This window comes from Aulostomus chinensis, chromosome 5 (genome assembly GCF_037954235.1).
Source record: "Aulostomus chinensis isolate RoL2024-O1b breed Wild chromosome 5, RoL_Achi_v1.0, whole genome shotgun sequence".
In the NCBI taxonomy this organism is placed as follows: domain Eukaryota; kingdom Metazoa; phylum Chordata; class Actinopteri; order Syngnathiformes; family Aulostomidae; genus Aulostomus; species Aulostomus chinensis.
This window is the reverse complement of record NC_141324.1, coordinates 11,505,505-11,517,003: the sequence shown is the minus strand read 5'-3', so window position 1 is coordinate 11,517,003 and position 11,499 is coordinate 11,505,505. Positions and strand designations below refer to the sequence as shown.

The window sequence follows — 11,499 nt, the reverse complement described above, 5'->3', positions numbered from 1 at the left end:
GTAATGGTAATGACAGTTCCAATTAAAGCTGCAAGCAACGTTGTTAGGGCCTGAGCCCCCGCGCGACCTGCGGCCGCGTCCTTGACCCTGGCCTGAATCCAAGGGTGTATTGGTCCAGTGTGTAGGCCTTGTAGTTGAGGAGCTAGAAGCCTGAGTCTGATCAGAGAGTGAGAGCTTTAAGAACCCCTCCCCCACTGCTCTGTCTTTGATCTGTGCTAGAGTGGAGAGCAGAGCTGAGAGCTGGCCCTTTAAGAACCCCTCCCCCACTGCTCTGTCTTTGATCTGTGCTAGAGTGGAGAGCAGAGCTGAGAGCTGGCCCTTTAAGAACCCCTCCCCCACTGCTCTGTCTTTGATCTGTGCTAGAGTGAGAGCAGAGCTGAGAGCTGGCCCTTTAAGAACCCCTCCCCCACTGCTCTGTCTCTGATCTGTGCTAGAGTGGAGAGCAGAGCTGAGAGCTGGCCCTTTAAGAACCCCTCCCCCACTGCTCTGTCTTTGATCTGTGCTAGAGTGGAGAGCAGAGCTGAGAGCTGGCCCTTTAAGAACCCCTCCCCCACTGCTCTGTCTTTGATCTGTGCTAGAGTGGAGAGAGAAGAGGAGCACCAGAATTGGAGTGTGGACAAGAGGAAGAAGTCTGCATACGCTGGTCAAGAGGGACACATAATACCATGTTTTTGTCGGGGTTTTTGACAGGAATGTAGTGGTGTGTTTGTTAAAGCTGTGGGATGGATGGTGTAGACGTGAGAAGCGTTTGTTTGACAGTATGTACCCTGAGAGGACACCGTCTCCCCATAGACTTCCATTGTAAGGTGAAACATGTCTCCCCCACTTTGACGGCTTGTAAAATCCAAACCCAGAAATTCAGATAAAAACTTTTAATAACTTTTAATCAGCACAGTTGGGAGAGTAATGTGTGAAAGTTTGGAAGTGATAGCATGAATGCCCTAGGAGGAGATAGATTTTGTTCAGGGAGTAAAAAAAGGCCTCATTTTGACAGCTTTGTCCAATTTGTGGACATTCTGTTGTAGACAGGTGAGGGGTCAGAGTGTATGAATTTTGCGTCTTGATGAGACGAGTCCAACAGTGTTGGTCCCATGTTTGTGGGACTTTCGTTGGAGGAGTTATAGCGCTCTAAATTATAGAAAATTATCTTTTTTGTGTGTGGCTCCCTAGGTGGCGCTATAGACTTTTGTGGTGTTTTTCTTTTTGATTAGTGAATGTTTAGCCAGACCGGACAATTGTGCTGAATTTCAGCGAATTTCATGCATGTTCAGGGGGTGAAATTAGATGATGCTCATATTGCGCAGTCATTGACAGCAAGAACAGTCCAGGACCAGGTTTTGAATGGTGTGGATGTGAAAACCGGCTCCAGGCCGTCTGGCCCAGCTGCCTCATGGGTGTTGGGGGGGCTGGGACACTGGTGGGTGTTTGTAGTGTTTTTAGTGCTGCTGATGTGTTGATGTGCTGAGCAAACATAATAGGGTCTTCGCCTGAAGAACCTTCAGGCTCAGGCCCTAAAAATGTGCGGGGAGGAGAGGAGGGAAGGGCTCCATGTATCCTGATGTGTCCCCCAGCAGTCTCAGCCTGTAGCAGCATAGCTATCAATGGTTCAGAGCTACCTGAACCAGTCCTGACTGAAGGCTCTGTCATAAAGGAAAGTCTAAAGCCTGGACTTAAACGTAGTTAAAGTGTCTGCCTCTCTGACCCATGGAGAGATGCTGGTTCCACAGTAGAGGAGCCCGGTAACTAAAGGCTCTACCTCCCAGTCTGTTTTTAGAAATACTGGGAATCACTAAAAGACCTGCATTCTGGGAGCGGAGTGCTCTGGTGGGACAGTGGGGACTAATGAGTTCTTTCAAATAGGATGGGGTTTTATCATTGAGGGCCTAATGAGTCAGCAGAAGGATTTTGAAGTCGATTCTAGATCCTACAGGAAGCCAGTGGAGAGAAGCTAAAGTGGAGAGATGTGTTCTCTCTTCTTAACTCCTGTCAAAACCCTCACTGCAGCGTTCTGGACCAGCTGGAGACTCTTTAGAGAGTATTTAGGACATCCTGACAGGAGAGAGTTGCAGTGGTCCAGCCTAGAGGTGATAAATGCATGCACCAGTTTCTCAGCATCACTCTGGGAAAGGATATTCCTAATCTTAGCGATACTGCAGATGGAAGAAGGCGGTCCTAGTCACATGCTTTATGTGGGAGCTGAAGGAAAGGTCCTGGTCAAAAATGACCCCAAGGTTCCTTGCAGTTGTCCTCTGGGTCAGGGTGATGCCATCTAGAGTAGTGATCTGGTTAGAGAGGTGTCCCTGAGGGGTTCAGGTCCAAACATGATGACCTCAGTTTGATCTGAATTTAGCATTAAGAAGTTAGAAGACATCCAGGATTTAATGTCTTTCAGGCAGTCTTGCAGATTAGTAAACTGGTTTGTGTCATCTGGCCCCATTGACCAGTAAAGTTGTGTGTCATCCACATAACAGTGGAAGTTGATCGAGTGCTTCCGTATTATGTCACCTAATGGGAGCATGTAAAGAGTGAAGAGAATCGGTCCTAAAACTGAACCCTGTGGTACACCATATGTAACTCTGCTATACTCTGAATGGTCATTATTAACATTAACAAACTGAAACCTATCTGATAAGTAGGACTTCAACCATTTTAGGGCAGTTCCTTTAATCCCAGTTTCATGGTCTAGTCTCTGTAGCAGGATGCTGTGGTCGATGGTGTCAAATGCAGCACTGAGGTCCAAAAGGACAGAGACGAGACCTCTGTCTGAAGCTATAAGATCATTAGAGACTTTGACCAGTGCTGTTTCAGTGCTATGGTGTTCCCTGAATCCAGACTGGAAGGCTTCAAAGAGCTCGTTGCCGTACAGATGTTCAAGTAGCTGCTCCAGGACAACCTTCTCAAGGATCTTGGAGATGTCGGGAGGTTGGATATCGGCCTATAGTTGGCTAACACATCTGGGTCAAGAGAAGGTTTTTAAAGTAAAGGGTTAATGACAGCCACCTTAAAGGCCTGTGGCACATAACCTGTGACTAAGGAAAGATTAATTTGGTTCAATATAGAAGTTTTGACTAGAGGGAAGGCATCCTTAAGTAGTCTTGTCGGGATGGGATCCAGCAGACAAGTGGCTGACTTGGAGGAAGTAACTGCAGAAGTTAAGTCTGACAGGTCGATGGGGAAGAAGCTGTCCAAGTGAGCACCAAGTCTGGGAGGTGCTTCTATGGGAACTGTAGTCTGTCCTCCATTACTGGCAATCTTTGTTCTGATATTCACAATCTTTTCAGTAAAGAAAGATAGGAAGTCGTTACTGCTGAGAGTTGGGGGATGCATGGCTCAACAGCACTATGGTTCTTGGTTAGGCTGGCCACAGTGTTGAAGAGGAACCTGGGGTTGTTCTTATTCTTTTCTATAAGGGATGAGTAGTAAGCGTTTCTAGCATTACGGAGTTCTTTTTTATATATTAATAAACTCTCTCCTTCCAGGCTTGGCGGACTTCCTCGTGCTGGCTGGAATGTGTCTTCCTTTCCAGTTGTCTGGTCTTCTGTTTTAAGGCACACAGCTCTGGGTGTGGAATGGTGGGATTTGCTTCCCAACACACAAAATGCTTGTTGTGGTGCTGAACCAAATAGATCGACACATGAAAAAAGCATCTCCAGTGACACATGGCAGTACCGACCAATTTGAAAAAAAAAGACAAATACAGAATTCTCAATTTCACCATTTATTTTGGCATTGAAAAATTAACACTACCACACTCCTTCCCAACAGAGAATGCAATTGGAGTAGAGGAGTGAATAGAAAATTAGAAATGATAATAATAATAATAATGAATTAAAAAAAGGGAAAAATTTGTGTTTAAGAATGAGTGTGCATATCAGTGACATATGTTGTATTGTGGTCGCAGAGACCAGGGTCGCTGGAGGAGGTCAAGGCATAGCAGCAGGTGCTTGGTCCACTGGAGATGAAGTAAGACATCTGGCTCAATGCAGCCTCTTACTTGTCTCATGTTTACCAGACTTCGCGTGCGACTCCAGAGCCTTTATCCCCAATGTTCCCAGTTGAACATTATTTTGCACAAAGTGCAGCGGGCTTCGTGTGGATTTCCAGTAACTCTCTTCAGCCAGCATTTCAATTCTTTTTTGTCCAGCCACAGATAATTGAATCGGCACTTGCCCATTTTAGATACCAGAGACTCACCGCGCGCATCCACCACATGTAACCTGCTCGACTTTCTGTGCGACACGGAACTCGGATGACACGAATGTGATACACAGCGTTCAGATTTCTAATTTTATTGGTTCCACCTTGAATAATTTTTCGTTTACGTAGTCGAACTGATTTCACTGTCAGACACTCCTGCGGAAACTTTTTTTTTAACACGATAGATCGAACGTAATGTCAATTTAAGACTTGGTGCCTCGTTTTTAAGACCTACTCCCAAAATTTAAGACTTTTTAAGGGCCTTACATTTCGGATTGTTGAATTTTAGACTTTTAAGACTGCGCTGGAACCATGAATTAGGGTAGCTGATTAATTACAATTACTTATTTGTGAAAATACACAACAGTTGTGCTATTTTATTCTTATTCCCCTTTTACACGAAAGACATATTTCTTTCTTTTTACGTCTTTATACGAACAAATATAAACATCATCCTGTATACAACTTCAACAACAGATGAACTAGATATAAGGAATACATTGAAGATTTTCAAGCTGAAACAATAATAAACAAATTTATATCAAACACTGAAGTCAGTCCTTACATTTTTACAATACACCAGTTTATTCATTCATAAGCTAATGGTCACCTTAGGCTTGCATAACTTTGGCAAGGGATGTAATGTCAGGTGTGATGATTGTGACAGCCAGTCTAAAGTCCTGGTGGACATCAGGGGCCTCATGTATCAACGAGGTTAACGCAATAAAACCTTGAGTACGCAAGGATCAACGCTCACGTTCAGATGTATCAACACGAAAAGTTCGTCGATTCTTGCGTTAACTGCACTTTGGTCCGTTGGCGACACCCTGTGGCGGTGTTTGGTAACTGACATTTTTTGATAACTGCACATGCATCGGGTACGAAAAAGCCTTCCAGCGGGAGATGGCGGACCATTCTGGGGTGAGTCAGTTGACCCTCAGCCGGGCCAGGCCCTGGGTGGTGGACCTGATCCTTGAACAGGCCAATATTAATTTGCAGCAACAGCTGGATTCTCTAATGTCTAATTCTCTAATGACTGCACTCATGTTGCCATAAAAGCGCCGTCCCATGAGGAACACGCTTACGTTCATCGTAAGGGTTTCCACTCCGTCAATGTGCAGATCATCGATGCACAGAGGCTGGAGGGATGGACGCCGATTTCGGCCAGGCAGCCGTCCTCGCACGCCAGAATTTCATTTCCACAGTGTGAATGTGTAAGAAGCTACTACACGATTCATGAAGCCACATTAATTTTTGTCCACGAAACGTTCCAGAACATTTATCAGGCGGTCGAGCCGCTCATTGATCCTCGTTATGTCCTCTTGCGACTGCAGGACCACCTGTGTGAGGACAGGCTGGCCCGAATGCCGCTGGTCCTGGCGCGGGAGCCGGCGGGGGTGCTGCATGTCGGCGGCATGTCTGACGGATCAGTTTCTATTAAACATGTTGGTTTATTTAATGTCTGATTCTGTGTATTTGTTGCCTTCACGTCTGTGGCAAAGCAGGTGGAAATGTTGCTAAGAAATGGAGGTGCCACTGACCCTCCAGGCTCTCGGAGTCAGCGTGGGTGGTGGTGACAATCCCCCCCACAGAGATGCTGCCCGTGACTGCCACCACCTGCTGCTCAAACTCCGTCAGGTGCCCCTTTCTGTGCAATATTTTTTATTTATTAATTACCTCCTATTTGTGCAATAACAGATACCGTTTATTCTGTTGTCTCCATTCTGCTTCATCTATTTATCTATTTATTCTCTATTTGCACTCATTATTATTAGCTCTTGTTGTTTTAAGTTTTAGTTTCTGAGTCTATATTTAATTTTTTAAACTGCCCTTTTTAAAACTAGTTCAATCCCTGTTGTAATCCGGAAGCCAAGCAACGGCATTTCGTTGCCAAAATCTCACTTTCGTGTTTATTTTTGTGCAATGTCAATAAAGGAAGTCTAAGTCTAAGTCTCCCTGACCCCCACCTGTCTGGGCAGCTGTACGCCGCTTGACCTCCACCTTGAGGTCCTGTCAGTGCCATTTTCCATGTTGTTATTTAAATTTAGATTGAAGCCAATTGATTATTGTAGTTGTTCATTTAGTGATTGCCCAGTGTTGAACTTTAGCCAATAACAGGTCCAACCACTTTTTTTCATCTCGTGGGGGTGCGTTTCTCCGAGCCCACCGCCGTCACCCTCTCACTTCTGATCCACTCTCAACCTTCATTGTTCATCCTGACACCACTGGACAGGCTGTCAAACAAACTCTGCTGTCCCTCCTCCACCTTCCCGACCAGCTCGCACGCCGTGAACCTCTTTTTCTTTGACATTATTTTGCGAGCACCGACAGCGGAGACCCTATTGAAATGAATTTGAGTATTTATAGGTGGGCGTAACGGGGGCGGGCCCGGTCGCTCCAACATCTGCGCTCAATTCCACGCTGATTGGGATGTATCAAGGAAACGTGCGTGGATTCTGGCGTTCGCACTTATTGAGACATCCGGATTTTTTTTGCCTACGCAACTCTCTCTCTTCTTGCGACCGCAAGTTTTTAGTATGAGATCCATGCAAGTATTGATACAGGAGGCCCCAGGTCTGTTTCTGGCTTTTGTTTTTGTTGCCACATGGGCACTGAAAGCTTTCTCAGACAGGCATGTAGTAAGCAAGTAGTAGTAAGTAGTAGTAGCATGTAGTACTGAATGGGATGATAACCCTTAGTATTGCGTGTTTGGCCAGTTTGGGAGCAATAGCTTGGCCTTTGACAATCCAAAAGTTTTTGCACCTATTTTTCTGTAAATCTTTTTTGACACAGAATCAGCCTGAAGATCACAAAGCACTTTCATCCTGTCTCCATCCCCTACGTCACATAGGGATCCATCACCTACACTACCTTTGATATGTGCTCACCGATGTCTGCAAAGTGACTCTTTATCTCCTCACTGAGCAGTTTCAGGTGCTGGGCAAACTTAATGTGTAGAGACACACCGCGCCAGCAAACTGCTTCAGCACCACAGGAAGGTGCTGTAATTCCCCTTTTGACATTTTTTTCTGCTCTGTAATCCATTTTGTGTGCAAAAGCATCCAGGGTGTCTTCGCAATGCATGACGTTTGATTCAGGTCCCTGCATCCACTTGTTCATTTCATTGTAGAGCGTGACTGGGGGTTAGCTGTTTTGAAGCAAAAGGCATCAGGCAGCTGTTCACACAATGGTCGATAGTGATCTTACAAGAATTCCTTGTTTTGTCTTGCAGTTCCATAAAATGCACAAGTACTTGTCCACTCAATTCTATGTGTAGCAGCAGTATTTGTTAAGCTTCATCCTCGCACAGTAGGCAAACAGTCTCTTGTTAGTTGGGTGAGCTTTAATAAAGTTTACAAATCTAAGAACAGTTGATAGGGCCTGATTCTCCTTCACCTGCTGGACGAGAGGGGGACTGCGGTAGGAAGGTGGTTCAGCGGATGCGTTGCAGGTTCCTGAGTGTGGTCTGCTGTATGCAGCGTGGGCCCAGCGGGCACCTTGAGGTCAATTTGACGTTAAAAAATAGTCAAGATTTTGACTACTATCATAAATTGCTTGCAGAGGTTAAGACGACCTCATTTTTGGAAAAAGATCCAACAAAGGATCAGTCCCACATCAGGTTACTGCGCTACACATTGTAAGTCAAAATATTTGACATCAAATTAACGTTGCTGCTTGATACTTGACATCAAATTGGTGTGAATTTGATGTCTAGAAATATGGCATTGAATTGATGTCAAATTGATATCAAAATAAAACTGCTTAAAATATGGGTGTGCTTTTTTGGTTCTAATTTGCTTTATGGAGGATGGCTGTCGATCTGCAGCTATTAAACTTTCAATCTAAATATTCAATTGCAGTATTGATTTTTTTTTTGACAAAATATATTCCATTTAAATTCAAAAATAACACATCAGCTTGGACAAGAAAATAGAATTTTCACACCATTCATATTCTTTCATGGTCCAGGTGGGCGGGATCAGGTTAAGGCTCACAAACCAGACCTTCGCTGGGAAGCGGGGCTGACGTCATACCCTTTATCGGTGGATGAACAGTGGTACAGCCAAAAAAAAAAAGAAGTGGTACAGCCGGGTACGGCGTGCCTGCACTGGTTTGCGTGGTTTCGCGCATGCGCATTGGCCAAGCTTCCGTCGCCCGCCAATTCTTCTCGCGATTTGCGACAATCCATTTCATCGGAAAAGTATTGGTAAGTAAGAAGTCAATTTCTGGTTATTAGTGACGTTAGTGTTTATTGACGTTCAAATTGTGTCGTCAAGACTAAAGGCAAATGGTGTTTATAACTGTTACCGATTATAACCGACTGTGTTTAAGCTAACTCGGTGGTATACTTTTTATTGAATTAGCTAATGCGCTGGAATTATATTGTTGTCCAAATTGATGGGTTTTTAGCTAATTCCAGCGGATTATTTTAATTCCGCGCATTTCCAGCGGTCCGGGTAACGGAGAGCGCCCTTGGTACCGCATCGTTCCGCCAGCCACCCTCCCAACGGGCAGGTCGGGGAATGTGGGGCGCGCATTCAGCGCTTCGGCGGCATTCCACCGAGCTTTAAGTGCGCCGACACCGCCTTGTGTGTCCGCTATTGTTATTGTTGCCTTGTACCTGCCGTGGAAGGCAGAAATACGTCGGGAAACTAAACGCCGTCTTATGTGGGTTATCAACACCATCTAGAGGCGAGCTCAGCTCGGTGAATTAAACCGCTCGGTGAACCGAGCTCCTCCAGAGGCTCCGTAACCGCCGCTTCAAGCGGTATTTCCGCATGACGACTGGCCAGTTTGACGACCTGCTTGCTAGGATCGGTGAATGTAACGAATGGACACCAATTTATTCAACTGGTTCTTGTAATTTTGACACGTAGTGTCACATAAAACTGGGTTTCCACACATAGTCACAATCAACTTGTCCTCAATCTGGTCAGTCACTATCAACTTGTCCTCAATCTGGTCAGTCACAGTCAGCCGTGACATCATACATATATATAATATATATAACATATATAATACATATATACAAATATATATGACTGTCTGTGTGTGTGTGAGTGTTCAAGTATCTGCGTTGTCCCCTTCAAAGTAACACTTGTAAGTGTATTTATACATATTTAATATAATGTTGGAAACTTATTTTTTCAGACTGCTCAAATGATCAAGATTGATGGCAGTGGCATCCGTGACAATGTCAGCAATGTCATGAAGAGGTTAGCTGTGTTCTTTATCAGTTAATCCCAGAAAAATTGCAGCAGTTAAACTGCAGTTGATCATGACAAACTAATAACCTTGATGTGTATGTTTTCGACAGTCCTTACAATTAGCGTAATGGCGGGGCTCAATATGGATGGCGGTAATGCAAGGGTGCCTTCAGAGCAATGAGCCTTTGCCAGGTCATGATTGGTAAGTAGAATCTGCTTTTGTGAATCTCTTTTTGTGCATTGCCTGTTGTTGAAATACACTGCTTAGAAAATAACGGGACGACTAGAATAACACATCCTAGATGTCATTGAAGGAAATGTTTCAGTTAAAAATCTTTATTCATCAAACAGGGGAATGTGTTGAGAGTAAAATAACAAAAGAATGTTTAATGTAAAATGAAATTGTCAACCCATGGGGTTCAGGATTTGGAATCTTGCTCAAAATGAAAGTGGAAATTCCTTAGGACCAGATTCAATTTGAGATCATTATAGCCACTAGCGTCCCCTGCGCTGAGCTGCTGTTGTTTGCTTGAAGAACGATCACGAAACCCCCCTACCCCCCACCATCGCCAGGCTATGCCTAATTTCTGGGAGAAACCCTGTTTTGATAAATGTTTGGTCCTCAATCAAAAAACTCATTTTATTCAACACTTGTAAAATTTGCTTTTTTCAGACACCATTCAGAAGTCACAGCCTGGCGTGACTGAGGCTTCTATTGTGTCCAGGATTGCAATATATTTGCGGTCAGCACCGGACAGAAAAGGTGGGGGTGGGCGCAGGCCTGCAGCTGTGATTGATTGATTGAAATTGATTTTTGTTTTGAAAAAGGTTTTGTAAACAAAATTTTGTAAATTAGAAAATAAAATGTTTTGATCATACATGTATGCTTGATCATTGAGAGATGTTCTCAGGTGGAAACTGTTGTAGAAAAAGATAATGTAGCACTGCCACTCCCACGCATGCAAAACTGCAAGGATCTCGAGTATTTTATTGCTTTGTACTGGAATCACAAGATCTTCATCTTCTAATCCTGATAGAGATCCTTTAGTGAGACAAACTCGAGAGTAAGGCAGTTCTACTTTCAATACTAGATTGACATTCAAATGATGTCAAAATAACATCATATTGTATGGCTGAAAGTTTAAAGAATCAAATTGAAACATCAAAATAACATCAATACCATGATTTGGCTTAAGGACAAAAGAATCTTAACATCAAAGCAATATCAAAATAACATCAATTTGATCATTATTTGACATGAATTTGACATTAATCAAATTGATGTCAAACTTTGACATGTTGATTTGCGTTTTTGACCAAATCATGATATAATTTTGATGTAAAACATTGATCAGTCCTGTTGTGATCTCCTGTCATATCAGATATTCTTAGTTGACAGAACTTTAAATGCAAACATTCAGAAATGATCTCATTTATTGACAAGCAAAGAAAAGGAATCCAGTCATGTCAGTGATCTCCTTTCAAGTCACAGAAATTCCGAGTTGACAGAACATTAAATGCTAAATTCTGAAATGATCTCACTTATAGACAAGCAAAGGAATCCAGTCATGTCAGTGATCTCCTGTCAAGTCACTGAAATTCTGAGATGACAGAACATTAAATGCTACATTAACCCTTTCACCCTCGGCTCCTACTATCATTGAACTACTTCCAGCGTCAAATATATTCAAAGAGACATATGGCACAATGAAATAACCTGTCTTGGGTAAACTTTAACTCTCACTCTTTTAATAATCACTGAGAGGCTATGGGAATAAGTAAGGTTATGATAAGCCTATGAAATGTTACCCATTGATTGACAGAATTTCAGTTACCTGTGCAGTTGTTCAGGAAAATAGGATAAATACCACCACAAACACAGTTTCTGAATATCAAGGGTGTATTCAATGAAAATTCAGGTATTTCAAATTTCAGAACATAAATCACTGTACAAATATTAATAAAGCCTAAAAAGAAATGAGAGAACAAGGTATTTGTAGTCTTTCGCCTTCATTCATCTGTAGGAACCTCACTCGGCAGCCCTGACAGACACACCCCCGCGGTACATCATCGACGAATAGCAGGAGAGCCCCCA

The 11,499-nt window shown here is 43.5% G+C and overlaps 1 long non-coding RNA gene across 1 annotated transcript; it reads left to right on the top strand.

Moving 5' to 3' along the window:
* The first annotated feature begins 8,340 nt into the window (after positions 1-8,340).
* On the top strand, positions 8,341-10,276 carry LOC147261187 (uncharacterized). The gene is made up of 4 exons (XR_015116082.1): positions 8,341-8,404; positions 9,349-9,413; positions 9,515-9,606; positions 10,078-10,276. It is a non-coding gene; the product is annotated as an uncharacterized LOC147261187 (long non-coding RNA).
* Positions 10,277-11,499: the final 1,223 nt, after the last annotated feature.